Genomic DNA, 13807 nt, shown 5'->3' on the forward strand with positions numbered 1-13807 from the left:
TGGCTTCGTAATTTCGTCCTCTTCAAAATGATGGAAATAAATCCCAAATTTGAACGAGGTTCACTTCTTTTTGGTTAAGATGACCTCAAACACCTATGAAATTCAAAATAAAATAAAATAAAATCAAAACATAATGATATAAAATAATCAAGAAATAAAAATATTTGAGTATCTAAATAGTGCAAAATATTGCACCTATCAAGTCCACAGATGTTTCTGCCGTAAAAGCAGACTTTTTTGTGTAGTCATTATAGACTTGTTCATCAGGTATGTCATCAATAGACGCTAAGGGCACTATTTCCTTAATAATATTCCTTACTAGGAAATTCTTTTTGCATGTGTCCAAAACCCCGACATTTGAACCATTAAGAAGATTCACATCTTGAGGATAATTTATGTCATCATGAAATTGAAATCTAGTATAGACCCTTTTTCCAAGACGTTCGTCTCTTTGTTTCTTGAAGAGTTTGATGGTATGTTGTGTGATCATGGATATGATGGTGTTTATTTCATCAAGATCGTTACAACACTCTTCATTCCAAGATGAGCCAACCGAGTAGGTGCACTCAGTTCGCTAACGGCTTCTAGAGCAAAAGATTTCTCTTTAGTCGTGCGTTGTTCATAATCAAATATCTTTAACTTTCCAATGAGGCTTCTTCTGAAAAGAGTTTGAAATATCGTTTCCTTATGGGATGCCATGTTTCTTAGATTCATATCGAGCTGGAAAAGATCTAAGAAATTTTATAATGACATCCTTTTTACAAATAGTCCTACTTAAAACATGAGTAGCATTCAGTATTTTGGATATCTTATGATTAAATTCCTCGAACGGTTCTTCATCAACCCTACGAAGGTTTTCCCATTCAGAAGTTAGCCTTTGAAGCTTTGATTTCTTCTTTGAGTTATTCACTTAAAAAACGGTTTTGTAAGATATTCCAAGCTTCCTTCGACATAGTGCCGACACATGATGTTTAAGATATTGGCTTATGAAGTGGATAATAGCGTTCAATCCATTAGAAATATGTTTTGCAACATTGATTTTATTTGAGGTGTGTTCAACTATGTCCTTAATAACAAATATATTATCTTTAGTGGCCGTTGGAGGAACATATCCCTTGAGATCCTTGACTACTTTTACCCAAGTTTGGAAGTTGTTAGAGTAGTGCCTGGTTGAACCACAAGTTTTGCTATCTCAAGCTTGTTTTCAACGTTAGATGATCAAAACTATTTCTTGATTTTTAGTCTACTAAGTCAAGTCTCGGACTAGGTTAGAATTTGGTAGTTGAGTATCAGACATCACCCTAGAAGACTGAAGATCAACGAAACATTTGAAGAACTTCTTTATCAGGTATGTGAAGACCGAACCATTCTATTTTACTCACTATCTTACCATTCCATCTATTGAGACTATGTCGTAGGACTTCTAGTAGATTTACAAAAAAGAAATTTTTAGTCAAGCTTGTCTTGTTAAAAATCTCGCAATATAATTCCAGCATATATATTTAAAGGTCCATAACAATTTTTGTTCAAAATAGTTTATTATTTGAGAATTAATTTGTGGATCAATTGAAAATCGCTCGTATAATTGATTTTATCATTTGAGAATGTTTCAAACATCATAAGAGAGAGTTTCATGAACTTTTGTTATTTTTGTTCAGGTTATGTTGGCAAATCCATTTGCAAAGCATAGATATCATGATTTCAAAAATACAGGTTCACCAACCTCAAGTTCAGTTGGGAACAGTTCACGAACCCGGTTGGCAAAACATGGTGAACTGATTTTTTAATGTTGGAATAAAAGGCTTAAGGTTGGCGAATCCGGTTAGCAAACTGTGTTCATCTAGTTCATAAGCCTAGAACTGCTGGCGAACCTAATTCGCAAACTGTGTCCATCTGAGTTCTCGATCTGAGTAAGAGTTGACAAAACCGGTTCACGAACCGTAGCTCCCTGACTCGTGAACTAGCATTATGGTTCATGAACCGTTTCACCAACTGTACTAGTAAATTTATCAGATGCTCAAATACTTATTTTTTTTAAATATGTTTAGCATTATTATGACTCTCTTAAACACTTCTACAACTTTATTGATCACTTAAACACTTATGTGTTTGCATCATGATTAAACTCTTAATTGTTTTAATGAACATCATATTTCTTATTATTTACATGGCATATTTTCCAATCCGAACAGTGATTATAGACGATTCCATAACCGGACCACTGTATATATTCTTCTATTGTATTTTCAAGACCTAAAATGTTTGCTTGATTCCCAAGTTATCTAAGCTTGAATTCTAAGAAAGCTTCAGTCTTGAAAATCTATAAATAGAGATGCTCTTTCAACTGGGAAAATCAATCCCCGACACTTTATGTCCTAGTATATCTAGAGCGTTCTCTATGAACCTAGGTTTCCTATGAGAAACATAGTTAGGTTTACGATCAAAAGGCTTTTCTTTGGGGATTCGTGAAGCTAGGTACCACTATATTTTACCTTGATAGTTCGTGTATCCTGATGTTGTTTTTCTGGAGGTTTTCGTAATCTCTTTCAGGCAAGATAGATAGAAATCACAAAGTTATCTTCATCTCAGAATTTGTGTTTTCTCAAAATAGATATCTAATAATTAATCTTAATTGATATTTTGAAGATTGTTCTTGAGAGGTGGTTAATAATCTAGGATGCACTTCAGGAGTCGTAAGCTCTGGATCTGTGAGGTTTTCTAGCTTGTCTGTTGTAAACAGATTTCCACACCTTGATCTTTCGATCTAACAGGAAATCAAATAGGCTTATCTATTAGAGGAATATTAGTATCAAAAGTGTTCATTGCGTTTGAAGCAACTCTTAGGATGTAAAGGATGTCAACTAAGGGAATCAAGTGCGTAGAACCTTGAGAGGTTCAAGACACGTAAGGAGCGCGGTTGTAACTAAATCTCTTGGAGGGTTGATTATGTCTCATCTACGTTCTAGTTTGAATTCTGATAATATGCTAGTATTTACAGTTGGTTAATATATCTCAGTATTCAAATATGGACGAGGTCCCGGGGTTTTTATACAGTTGCGGTTTCCTCGTTAGCAAAATTTATGGTGTCTTGTGTTTTTCCTTTTTTGTATTATATTATTTATCTTGATAATTGGATTTACGCAAGTTGTACGTATTCAATTTAAATAGATAGGTTGAAAGATAGATAACAAGTTTAATTACTTGGAAGAATTCCGATTGGATTATTTGGATATGACTAAATTGATCTTAGATATTGATTTTTGAGATCGTCCAAGTAGTCTTCTTATCCATCAAGTTCATGGACTCATTGTCTCATACATACTGATTGGGAAAATATCGAGATATAAACTCTATATACATATTTTCAACGATCATTAAGTTGGTCTACTTGCAATTGTATAATTAGGTTTTGTCCATAAAGGTTTCCGAACGAAAAAATTGGAGGTGTATGTGGTACTCCCATGTTTTCAGAAGTCACAAGCTTGCAAGAAGTATGGCATCACTATTTTCCAGCATAAGTGATTTGTACCATCAAAGTTTGGCGGTACGTTAAATGATATTGCACTGTTGTTTATAAATTCAGATATCCATAAACACAAACTTATTAGGTTTAACGGTGTTTGCCTGCTCTGATGCCAATTGAAAAGGAAAGGCTACTAAGTACACCAAAAACTTCTTCTTTTGGAAAACTGTATGGACAACACCTAATACAATTACAAGTAGGTCAAAGCGAAGACCCCTGAAAAAAATTGTATATAAAAATTATCTTTTTCTCCTCCATAATCAATATGTATAAACCAAAGGTCCGCGTACTTAATTGTGTATAAGAGTTCTTCGACGATCTCAAAAAAAAATCCAAAATGAATCTATATGTGTCCGAATTAAGAGGATCCGAGTTGTAAAAATTATGGAACTTGCAATCTATCTTTCAAGATCTGAATTCAACAAGAACAACTGTTGTTTTTTTTATCTGAAATAATAAGGACTTAAACTATCTATACTGATTTACGTATTCCTTGTGCTATTCCTATTATAAAAATAAAACTTACAAGTCCAGAACACTTGCATTCATTTAGCTGAGAAGCCTGGATTACTAACCGCCTCTCATGGATAATCCCAAAAAATCAAAAAAGAGTTTAATATATGTCTTTAGGAATCACAAAGTTTGAGATAAAAAGAACTTTGTGATTTCTCCTTATCTCGTTCGTAATCCGAAATTTATAAAACCTCAAGGATCAATAAGAACGAGATCCGGATACATCAATTATCAGGTAAACGATAATCTGACCGATCTTCAAGAATCAAGTGAAGCCTCCAAAGTCATAACATAATACTATTTCGTAAGGAAATCTAGGTTCCATGAAGAACCTAGGTTATAGAAGATGACTCTAGCTTTGTAACTAAGAAGCAAGAGTGTCAGGGACTAAGAAATCCCGTTGTAAGAGTCTCTCTATTTATAGATTTTTAAGCCTACCGGTAATTTGAATTCAAGATAAGTTTAGCTTGAGATCCAAGTAAACACTTTTGCAGTTTAGATACAATTATTTTTAAGAATTCATGTAAGCATGTGAAAGTCCGCATTGAAACTACACAGAAGAATATATATTATGGTATAGGATTCTGGAACTAACATAAGCTAGGAAACATACACAGAAAAAAAAAGAAAAAATATTATCTTTAAAATTTAAACAACAACACACTTGATAATGTCTACTGCATCCAATATTTCATTTATGAGCCCAATATTTTTGTTTATGGACATTGTAGACCATCCTTAGTGAGCTTTCTTATTTCTGCTTCCGAGAAATGAACATACAAAATAAACTACTTAAATAACTAATCCACATGATTAACACAAGGAGAATGCAAAGAGATTCCAGGGAGAAAAATAAAAACCAGTCTTATCCTACTCAAAGATATTTGAGTATACAATTTAGTTATGCAATCGAAGGTTATTGTGAAATCCCTCTGCACATGACTTTTAAGAAGAGCTAATGATTTGCTAAAAAGTAAACATAACATTTTCGCTATGCGATCAGAGTTTATCTTAAAAATCCATGTTGTATAAAAAGACTTGATGACTGTTAAAAAGATAGAAAAAGTCGGTATAAAATAAATCGCAAGCAATAAGCGTAAAGAAAAGAAGTATTATACATTTATAGTAAAAATTATATATATAATTTTTTTTGTTCCATATTAGATGCAACATTTTATATCCTCTGTTCTCATGCAATCGAATGATGTATGCAAATCAAAATTTAGCGTGTCAATGTAAGTTTGCAACCACTTTGGCAATAGGCTTGAATACAGTTCTATAAATGTTCGGTTTCTTTGCCAATAAACTTACTATAGCTTCAAAATTCATAAATTCAAATCTACTGTTAAGACCAGTTTAAAATGAAAAAATGTATAAATAATTGAAGATTAATAAAAATATCTGCTACAGATTATCTACACCCCAATAAAAGATTCTAAATCCAAAATGAAAAGAGATTGGATATGAAGTTCAGAAGCTTCAATTTTTCCGATATATACGCCTATAATAGTACTAGTAGTGGTATTGGAGTTAACTGGGAACATCAATGTTATCAAAACCCTAGGTATTGATGAAATCGTAAAAAAAAAGATAGTTTTAAAAGACATAAACAAAACCCTATAAGGCTGAATTTCTTGTTTATGGAACGCACGAATTGATTCATTTTAAGTAATGCAACCACTTTGGCAACGGACTAATTACGATACTAAAAGAATAATGTTTCTCAAGTCATTATATTTATCTGCGATGCAGTAGATCTAGAAACAAGCTGAATCCATCATAAAACAATTTTTTTATGTCAGGTTTATTGGTGTTATCATTGGATATTCAAAATTTAATAAGGAACACACAATAAATCAACTCGTTACCTGGTCTTTCTCGACTATTCGGATCGTAAACCATAAAAGAAAGTCTAAGCAACTTAAAAAATGTTAAAATGAAATGAAATAGACGAAGAGAATTGAAAATGAAAATTTAAAAGATAATAAAATAGACGATGTCTGTCTATTATTTTGAAAATATCTAAAAATAAAATAAAAGAAATAAACGATATCGGTCTCTTATTTGCCAATCTCCTCTTCAAATCTCTGAATATCCTATATCTTCCTCTTGGCTAAGAAAAGGTATTTTCACCATTAAAAGAAACAAAAATCTGATAAAACATAATTTCATAAATTATGAGTGTGCGAGAAATTTTCATCCTGAAAATAGGTGCGCGCTTGAAGTTTTCCGTGTGCGGTTGTTGAATGAGAAAATACGAATTCTGTTACAGGGCCTACGTCCCATGGATGTACGGTCCATCTAGTTACCTAGAGTTTCCCTTATATATGTATATAATATAACCTCTGTATTACAACTAAGACTCTCTCTAATAATATGGTTCTCCTTCTTGTCTCTACATCTTCTTCCTTCACCTCTGATTCTCCTTAATCATGTTATCAGCACGACTCTACCAACGTGCAATTTTTTTTCTTCGTTCAAGATTGGTCATGGATTATTTTTATGATGATTAGCGTGGTTCTGATCCTATTTTTTTATCATCATGGATGCGTTACCAGGTATTTCTTTTGAACAAAGAAATTTCATTTTCATAGTATTTTCTATGGTTCCACAAATGTGTGATTGTCTAAAATGGAGATTGCACCTTTAGATCTTCACAAAATTTTAATATGTTTAACCCAATTAGGTATTACATACTCTGTAAATATGTCAATCGAATCGGAACATGATGCAATCTCCAAAACCTGATTTTAATGAAACTGTTTAAGTTTAGAAAAAACTTAATTTATAACAACATAATAAAACTCAGTTTTTAAGAATTACCACCGTTGGATTACGCTGTATTTTTATTATGCTTTCCGAATTGTCTTTGTCGACGCACTGTAAACATTTCATGAAGATCCAAGCAAGGGACATACTTAAAACAACGTGATATTTCCCTCCGTGTCTACAAAAACGTGATTTGGAATAGTCATACGGTGTCATGTATATCTTTTTCTATAGACGTTGGATTACCTTGAAATTTTGTTATGTTTAGAGAAGCATATTGTTGAATTTGTTGTAAAATATTCATCATCATCGGATATGCTTACAGTTAGTTTCCGATCACCACAGTTGGATGATGAAATTTCCAATTTCAGGGTTAACAATATATTTGGGCCTCTATCATAATTGTTTAGAGTTTATTATCAATGGGCCTGAGTACTTCATATATAATGGACCATATATGCGCATTTTTGTTAACCATGAACTAGTCAACCCAATGGACCGGTCTTTGACCAAACGGCTTACCGGGTTTTGATTAAACCAACTCGATTAGAATTTGACCTTTTTTGGACTCGGAAGTACTTGAGCGCCATTAAGGATCCTATGATATAGAAGTCGTTTGTGTCTACAAGGGATTCACAAAAGGTGGTATGAGTTATAAAAATCTTTCCATTTTTATCTTTTCAACTTCATCCATTATACTAAAGTAGATGATGAAGTATGTTAACAAGAGATTCACGGTCTTTAGTAAGTTATTCTGATAAAGTGGGGATTTAACAACTGATAGACATATTTTTGTGTCCGATTTGTCTCGATTCTATATATTTTTAGGGCTCATTTTTGTAATTATTATGGTGTTTTATTTATTTGTAGGTATTTTTGGCCAATAAACATTTTTGGAAAAAATTGGCTCGAAAAGTTGTCGGAAAGCACCCGGAGGACATTTGCTATTCAGACTCTCACTTTGGAAATGGGATACCCCTAAAGCACCCGGAGGAAATTTGCTATTCGGACTCTCACTTTGGATAAGGGGTAACCTAATTACTAAGGGGCATACCATTTCCGGGTAGTTGCTAATCACACCCCTACCCTGGATAAGGGGCAACCATCTTCAACATTTCAAAAACCAGTTTTGGCGGGAAAATAGGTGCAGTGAAGAACAGATTTTGGCAATCGTGATTTGGAGGAGTTTGAAGTCGATTAAACCTCTGATTTTCATAGGATAGACTCTTTATGGGTCTAAGAATCTGATATCGGTGTTTAAATCGATTAGACTAGGCTCAATTGACGGATTTTTATCACAACCGAAAATATGGAAAGTCACGTGTATGACATGTTTTAGGGAATTTTAGAGAGATTAAAGTGCTGTAAACTTTCCCAAAGATTTGTATCTATCTAAGAAAGAGTTTAAATAAAAAGGAAAGCTCAGAAACGCGTAAAAATTCTAAAACAAGAAATTGCCGCAACTTGGCCGTGAAGAGAAGGAAAGAGATTTTGGAAGATTTGGGAGATATTTAATCGGTATTTTTGATATAAATAGATGTCTTGGGTCATATAGAAGAGGTGTCGGGAGTTTGGGAACCTAAGGAGAGCCAGAGAAGAAGAAATCAGAGCTTTACCAAACTCTGTTTCTGCTGCTGAAGAGGAAGAACGCGAAGAACATTGACGCACGTGAAACAGTCGCAGAACAGTGTCGTTGTTTAACAGCTGAAGAACATTAAGCTGTGCAGGACAGTCGTATTCTAGGGTCTTAAAATCAGCGAGCAATAGTATTTACAACAGTTTTCTGTAACAGTTCCATTGTAACAGCTGTTTTGCAACACCAATACACTGTTGCAAACAGTTTGTGTTATTACTTTTCACTCTTTTAATCATCTTTTGAGCAACAAACACATATTTTGAGATCATGATTAATATGAGGAGCTAAACCCCATTGCTGAGGCGATAGAGGAAGCTATTTTTCCAACAAAAAGTGGTATATTCTATTTTATCTTTTTATTTGCAATAATTATATGATTATTTTCCTTGAACTATTATTGAATATGATTTTTATTTGAGTGATTGTGATCTATTTTGATGGAGTATGCTTAGTTTTAAGACTTTTGATGCTTCATACTTGGTATTTACAATTACTACTTTTGAAAATCTACTTGTTGCAATATTTTAGAAACAAATTAAACGAGAAAATTGCATAAATATAAGTATTGGTTTAATCACTTTGAACTTGGAAAATAGTGGGATCTTAGCCTCAGTGTTTCTTTTAGTATTGATATCATCTTTGATTGAGTTTGCTATAATTTTTAGTGAGTTTTCTATTTTAATATTAGAATTTAAGTCTAATTAATATCCTTCACAAGTCTGAGAATCGAACCACTTTTACCACTATCTACAAATCACAACAATTTTTGGTGCCACCGACGCGGATTTTTTTTAGGGTTTTAGATTTATTTTATTTTTATTTATTTATTTATTTATTTATTTATTATTTTTGTCCTTTTTTATGTTTTTGGGTATTTATCTTGTGTCTACAGGTTCTGGATCATAAAGAACATTGAGCCAAAGAGTTTGGTGATTTCATAAAGACTTGGAGCTAAAGAATAAAGCAAAAAGAACAGAAAAGAAGACAATTTTATTTAGACAATTTTAGTTTAGGGTTTGTCTATTTTCTTTTGAAAAAAAAAAAAACTGTATGAGGGTTTATTATTTTTGTAATTATTATTATTATTATTTTTTTGAACTTTTGGACTTTTGGACTTTGGGACATTATTTTCTTATTATTACCCTACGGAAAGGTACTTTAAATATATAATGTTTGCAGAGAAGGAGGACAATTACGATATTGTCTCTGTACCTTGGGTTCGTACACTAGACATCGGAGTCAGTGGCCCGAGTCGACTATAACCGATTCATCCCCCGTCTGGAACGGGAGGTAAGATTCTAAACACTCGCGAATCCCCTGTCAGCGAGTTACTGGACTCCTTCGTATGCATATATGTTGAGGACTGAATACAGACATTTATTTTTCTAGTAAAGGGCAAGGCCTAGCCATACAAGATAAGGGTTAGGATTTCATCACCGTTCTCTTCTTGCCCGCTTTAGGAACACGTAACCTACGCGAACCTAAGCCTAAAATTTTGACTAGAACGAGACCGATAGGGTAACGAGCTTAACAGGAAAGTCATTCGAAAAATATTGGTTACTCTTTTAAGCATACTTCGAAGTTCTTAACGGTTTCTGTAAATTGAATGCGTGACTGCGCCGCCTTGTAATACCGGTGAGGCCTTGGGTATCAAAGCTCCACCGAGATTCTCTCGCCTCTATTCAACTTACGTTAACTCGAATTGATTCCAGAGGGGTTTGCTTAAATTGTAACGAATTCCCGTTCGAAGGATTAAAAGCTGGTCTAGAAACAATCTAAGTGGAGCCATCATGCTTTTTGTTTGCTAGAAATCAATAGGTTTGATTTGGTTGAGTCGGCCTTGATCTGTGTTTTCTTACCCTTCCAATTTAGAAAATTCTATTGTATGCCTGAACGTAAAAGAGACGCACTAGGTAGATTTGTTAAAGAGAAACCTAGTAGTTCGAAGCGTCTCGATTACCTTAATCTAGAAAGTCCGACTTTTGAAGAGTCTGTTTTTGAACGTCCTTTGACTGAGGAGAGAATCCTTGTTGCTCCGATAGCGCCAGGAATGGAAACTTTGAAAGCTTTGTTGAATCCAACTAGGACTACTCGTCCTTCGTGTATTAAGTTAGCTGAAACGGAGGCACCCTATGAACTGAAACCTGGGACCTTACAGATGCTCCCAATCTTTTTAGGGAAAGAAAATGAAAACCCTTATTACCATGTTAGGGATTTTGAGGAAATTTGTAGTACTATAAGAATTAGAGGCTTAGATGATGATGCTTTGAAACTTAGGTTATTCCCATTTTCCCTGGAAGATAAGGCCAAGTCGTGGATGTATAGTTTGGACTCCGAGTCAATTGAGACATATGAACAACTTACATCTGCCTTTTTCAATAAGTTTTTCCCTAGGCACAAAACATCGTCTATTAGGACGCAAATATGCACATTTTCACAACAAGAGGGAGAATCTTTATATAGGTATTTGGAAAGGTTCAATGATTTATTATCCCAGTGTCCTCATCATGGTTTAGAAAAGGTTAGGCTAGTTCAGATCCTTTATGAGGGTTTAGATTACTCCACAATGACCATGGTTGAGTCTCTATGCACTGGTGGATTTGAAAACCAAACTGTTGATGCGGCGATGGAATTTTTTAATGAAATCACCGAAAAAACCCAGCAATGGGAAAATAGTAGGGCACCCCAGAAAAAAATTCTTTTAAGTAGAGGAAACGTTAATAGGGTAGAAGGAGGCTATAAATCAGATGCCAAAATTGCTGCTATAGCAAAAAGGTTAGAAGCCTTAGAAGTGGGCCAGACTAGTGGTAGAGTGGAGCCTTTTTGGGAAGGCCAGAATATTGAAGAGCAGGACAATGCTCTATATAATAATTCTAGATTTGATAACCGTCAAAAGATTGACCCATATTCAGAAACCTATAATCCTGGTTGGAGAAACCATCCGAACCTTTCGTGGTCTAAGGGCCAAAGTCAAGGTCAGTTTAGTAATTCTAATGCTCCCCCAGGTTTTGGCTATATTAAGAATACTTCAGGACTAGCTCAGTTTCTGAATCAGTCACATAAGAAAATCCTAAGTTTAGAGGAATCTCTCGCCTTTTTAACTCAGCAAACTACAAAATTTCAGTTATCCGTAGAACAGATTCTACAAGCTAGTAACAGGATAGGACAAGAAAATATTCAGGCTATTTCCGAGTTAAAAACCAAGGTTGGTCTGATACGTGATTCTTTGAGAGAAAAAGGTAACTTTCTTAGTCAAACACAACCCAACCCTAGAGGAGTTCATGAATTAGGTGCAAAACCATCGAATCAATTGAATGCTGTTAGAACCCTTAGAAGTGGTAGAGTTGTATACAATAAGGTAACCATGCCCGATAGTGAACATATTGTAGTTCATCCCTCAGGATCTCACCTCTCAGGACCAGTAGCTTAAGAAACTGATAAAGTTTCTGATGGTGTGAATTCGGTTCCTGAAAGGTCTGATTTTAGGCCTAGAGCCCCATTTCCTCAGCTATTAGTACCAACAAAGAACGAATCGAACTTTAATGAAATAGCGGAGGTTTGAAGCAAGTTACCATAAACCTTCCCTTATTAGATGCAATTAGGAAAATTCCTACTTATGCCAAGTTCCTTAAGGATATGTGTACGCGAAAGCGAAAACTTAGCGTCCATAAGAAAGCCTTTTTAGCTAATCACGTAAGTTCAATCATTCAGAACACCACAACTCCAAAGTACAAAGACCCAGGTTCTCCTACCATTGCTTGCACAATAGGTAAATTCCGGGTAGAAAAAGCTTTACTTGACTTAGGAGCCAGTGTGAACTTACTGCCATTCCATGTATACTTACAGCTAGGACTTGGTGAAATGAAACCTACTCAGATGACACTGCAGTTAGCTGATAGGTCCGTTAAAATCCCTCGAGGTGTTATCGAGGATGTTCTTATTGAGGTCGACAAGTTTATTTATCCAGTGGATTTCGTGGTCCTAGATACCCAACCTGTCCCTGACCCATAGAACCAGATACATGTGGATTTAGGTCGCCCATTTTTATCTACGTCTAATGCGATCATTAACTTTCGAAATGGTGTGATGAGTTTATCTTTTGGTAATATGACTATGGAGATGAACATTTTTAATGTCAGTAAGCAACCTCATGAGCTAGATGACACATGTGTTGAGGAGGTGAACATGATAGAAGCCTTAGTTCAGGAGTCATTACAAAACATCTTGTCTGAGGACCCATTAGAAAGTTGTCTATCCCATTTTTGTTTAGATTTTGACGACGATAGCACTATTGAACAGGTGAATTCTCTATTAAATTCTACCCCTGTGTTAGACACTGATAGATGGAAAGCTAGGTTCGAACCATTACAAGTTTCTGAGACTACCCTAATTCCTTCTCTAAAGTATGTGTTTTTAGGCCCATATGAGACTTTACCTGTGATTGTAGCTTCCGATTTGGATAGTGATCAAGAAAATAGGCTAGTAAATGTACTTCAAGACAATAAGGAAGCTTTAGGGTGGACTATAGCAGACATTAAGGGTATAAGTCCTACTGTGTGTATGCATCAGATTCATTTAGAGGAAGACTCCAAACCTTATAGGGAGATGCAACATCGAATAAACCCTAACATGAAAGAGGTAGTTCGAAAAGAGGTGCTTAAGTTGTTAGATGCGGGTATTATTTACCCAATTTCAGACAATAAGTGGGTCAGCCCTGTTCAGGTTGTCCCCAAGAAATCAGGTATCACTGTAGTCCAGAATGATAATAATGAATTAATCCCAACCCGAGTGACCACGGGATGGCGTGTGTGTATTTACTATAGTAAATTGAACAAGGTCACAAGGAAGGATCACTTTCCCCTTCCTTTTATCGACCAAATGCTAGAGCGATTAGCTGGACATAGTCACTATTGCTTCTTAGATGGCTACTCCGGTTATAATCAGATTGTTATTTCCCCAGAAGACCAAGAGAAAACCACTTTTACCTGTCCCTTCCTTTCCCCAGCTTTCTATGATGAGCATATTTTCTGATATGGTAGAACGGTTCTTAGGGGTCTTTATTGATGATTTTTCAGTGTTTGGTTCATCTTTCGATGAGTGCTTACATCATTTGACATTAGTGTTGACTAGGTGTAAGGAAAAAAATTTAGTGCTTAATTGGGAAAAATGCCATTTCATGGTTAAATCAGGAATTGTGTTAGGGCACATCGTCTCTTCAAAGGGTATAGAGGTAGACAAAGTCAAAGTTGACCTTATTAAGACTTTACAGGTCCCAAAAACCGTAAAAGATATTAGGTCATTCCTAGGGAATGAAGGTTTTTACCGTCGATTCATTAAGGATTTTAGCTTGATTTCTAGACCTCTTT

The 13807-nt window shown here is 34.8% G+C and overlaps 1 pseudogene; it reads right to left on the reverse strand.

Annotated features, from left to right (window-relative positions):
* Positions 1 to 10855: 10855 nt before the first annotated feature.
* On the reverse strand, positions 10856 to 10955 carry LOC113292104 (annotated as a pseudogene).
* Between the last annotated feature and the right edge of the window lie 2852 nt (positions 10956 to 13807).

Source organism: Papaver somniferum, chromosome 6, assembly GCF_003573695.1.
Source record: "Papaver somniferum cultivar HN1 chromosome 6, ASM357369v1, whole genome shotgun sequence".
Classification (NCBI taxonomy): domain Eukaryota; kingdom Viridiplantae; phylum Streptophyta; class Magnoliopsida; order Ranunculales; family Papaveraceae; genus Papaver; species Papaver somniferum.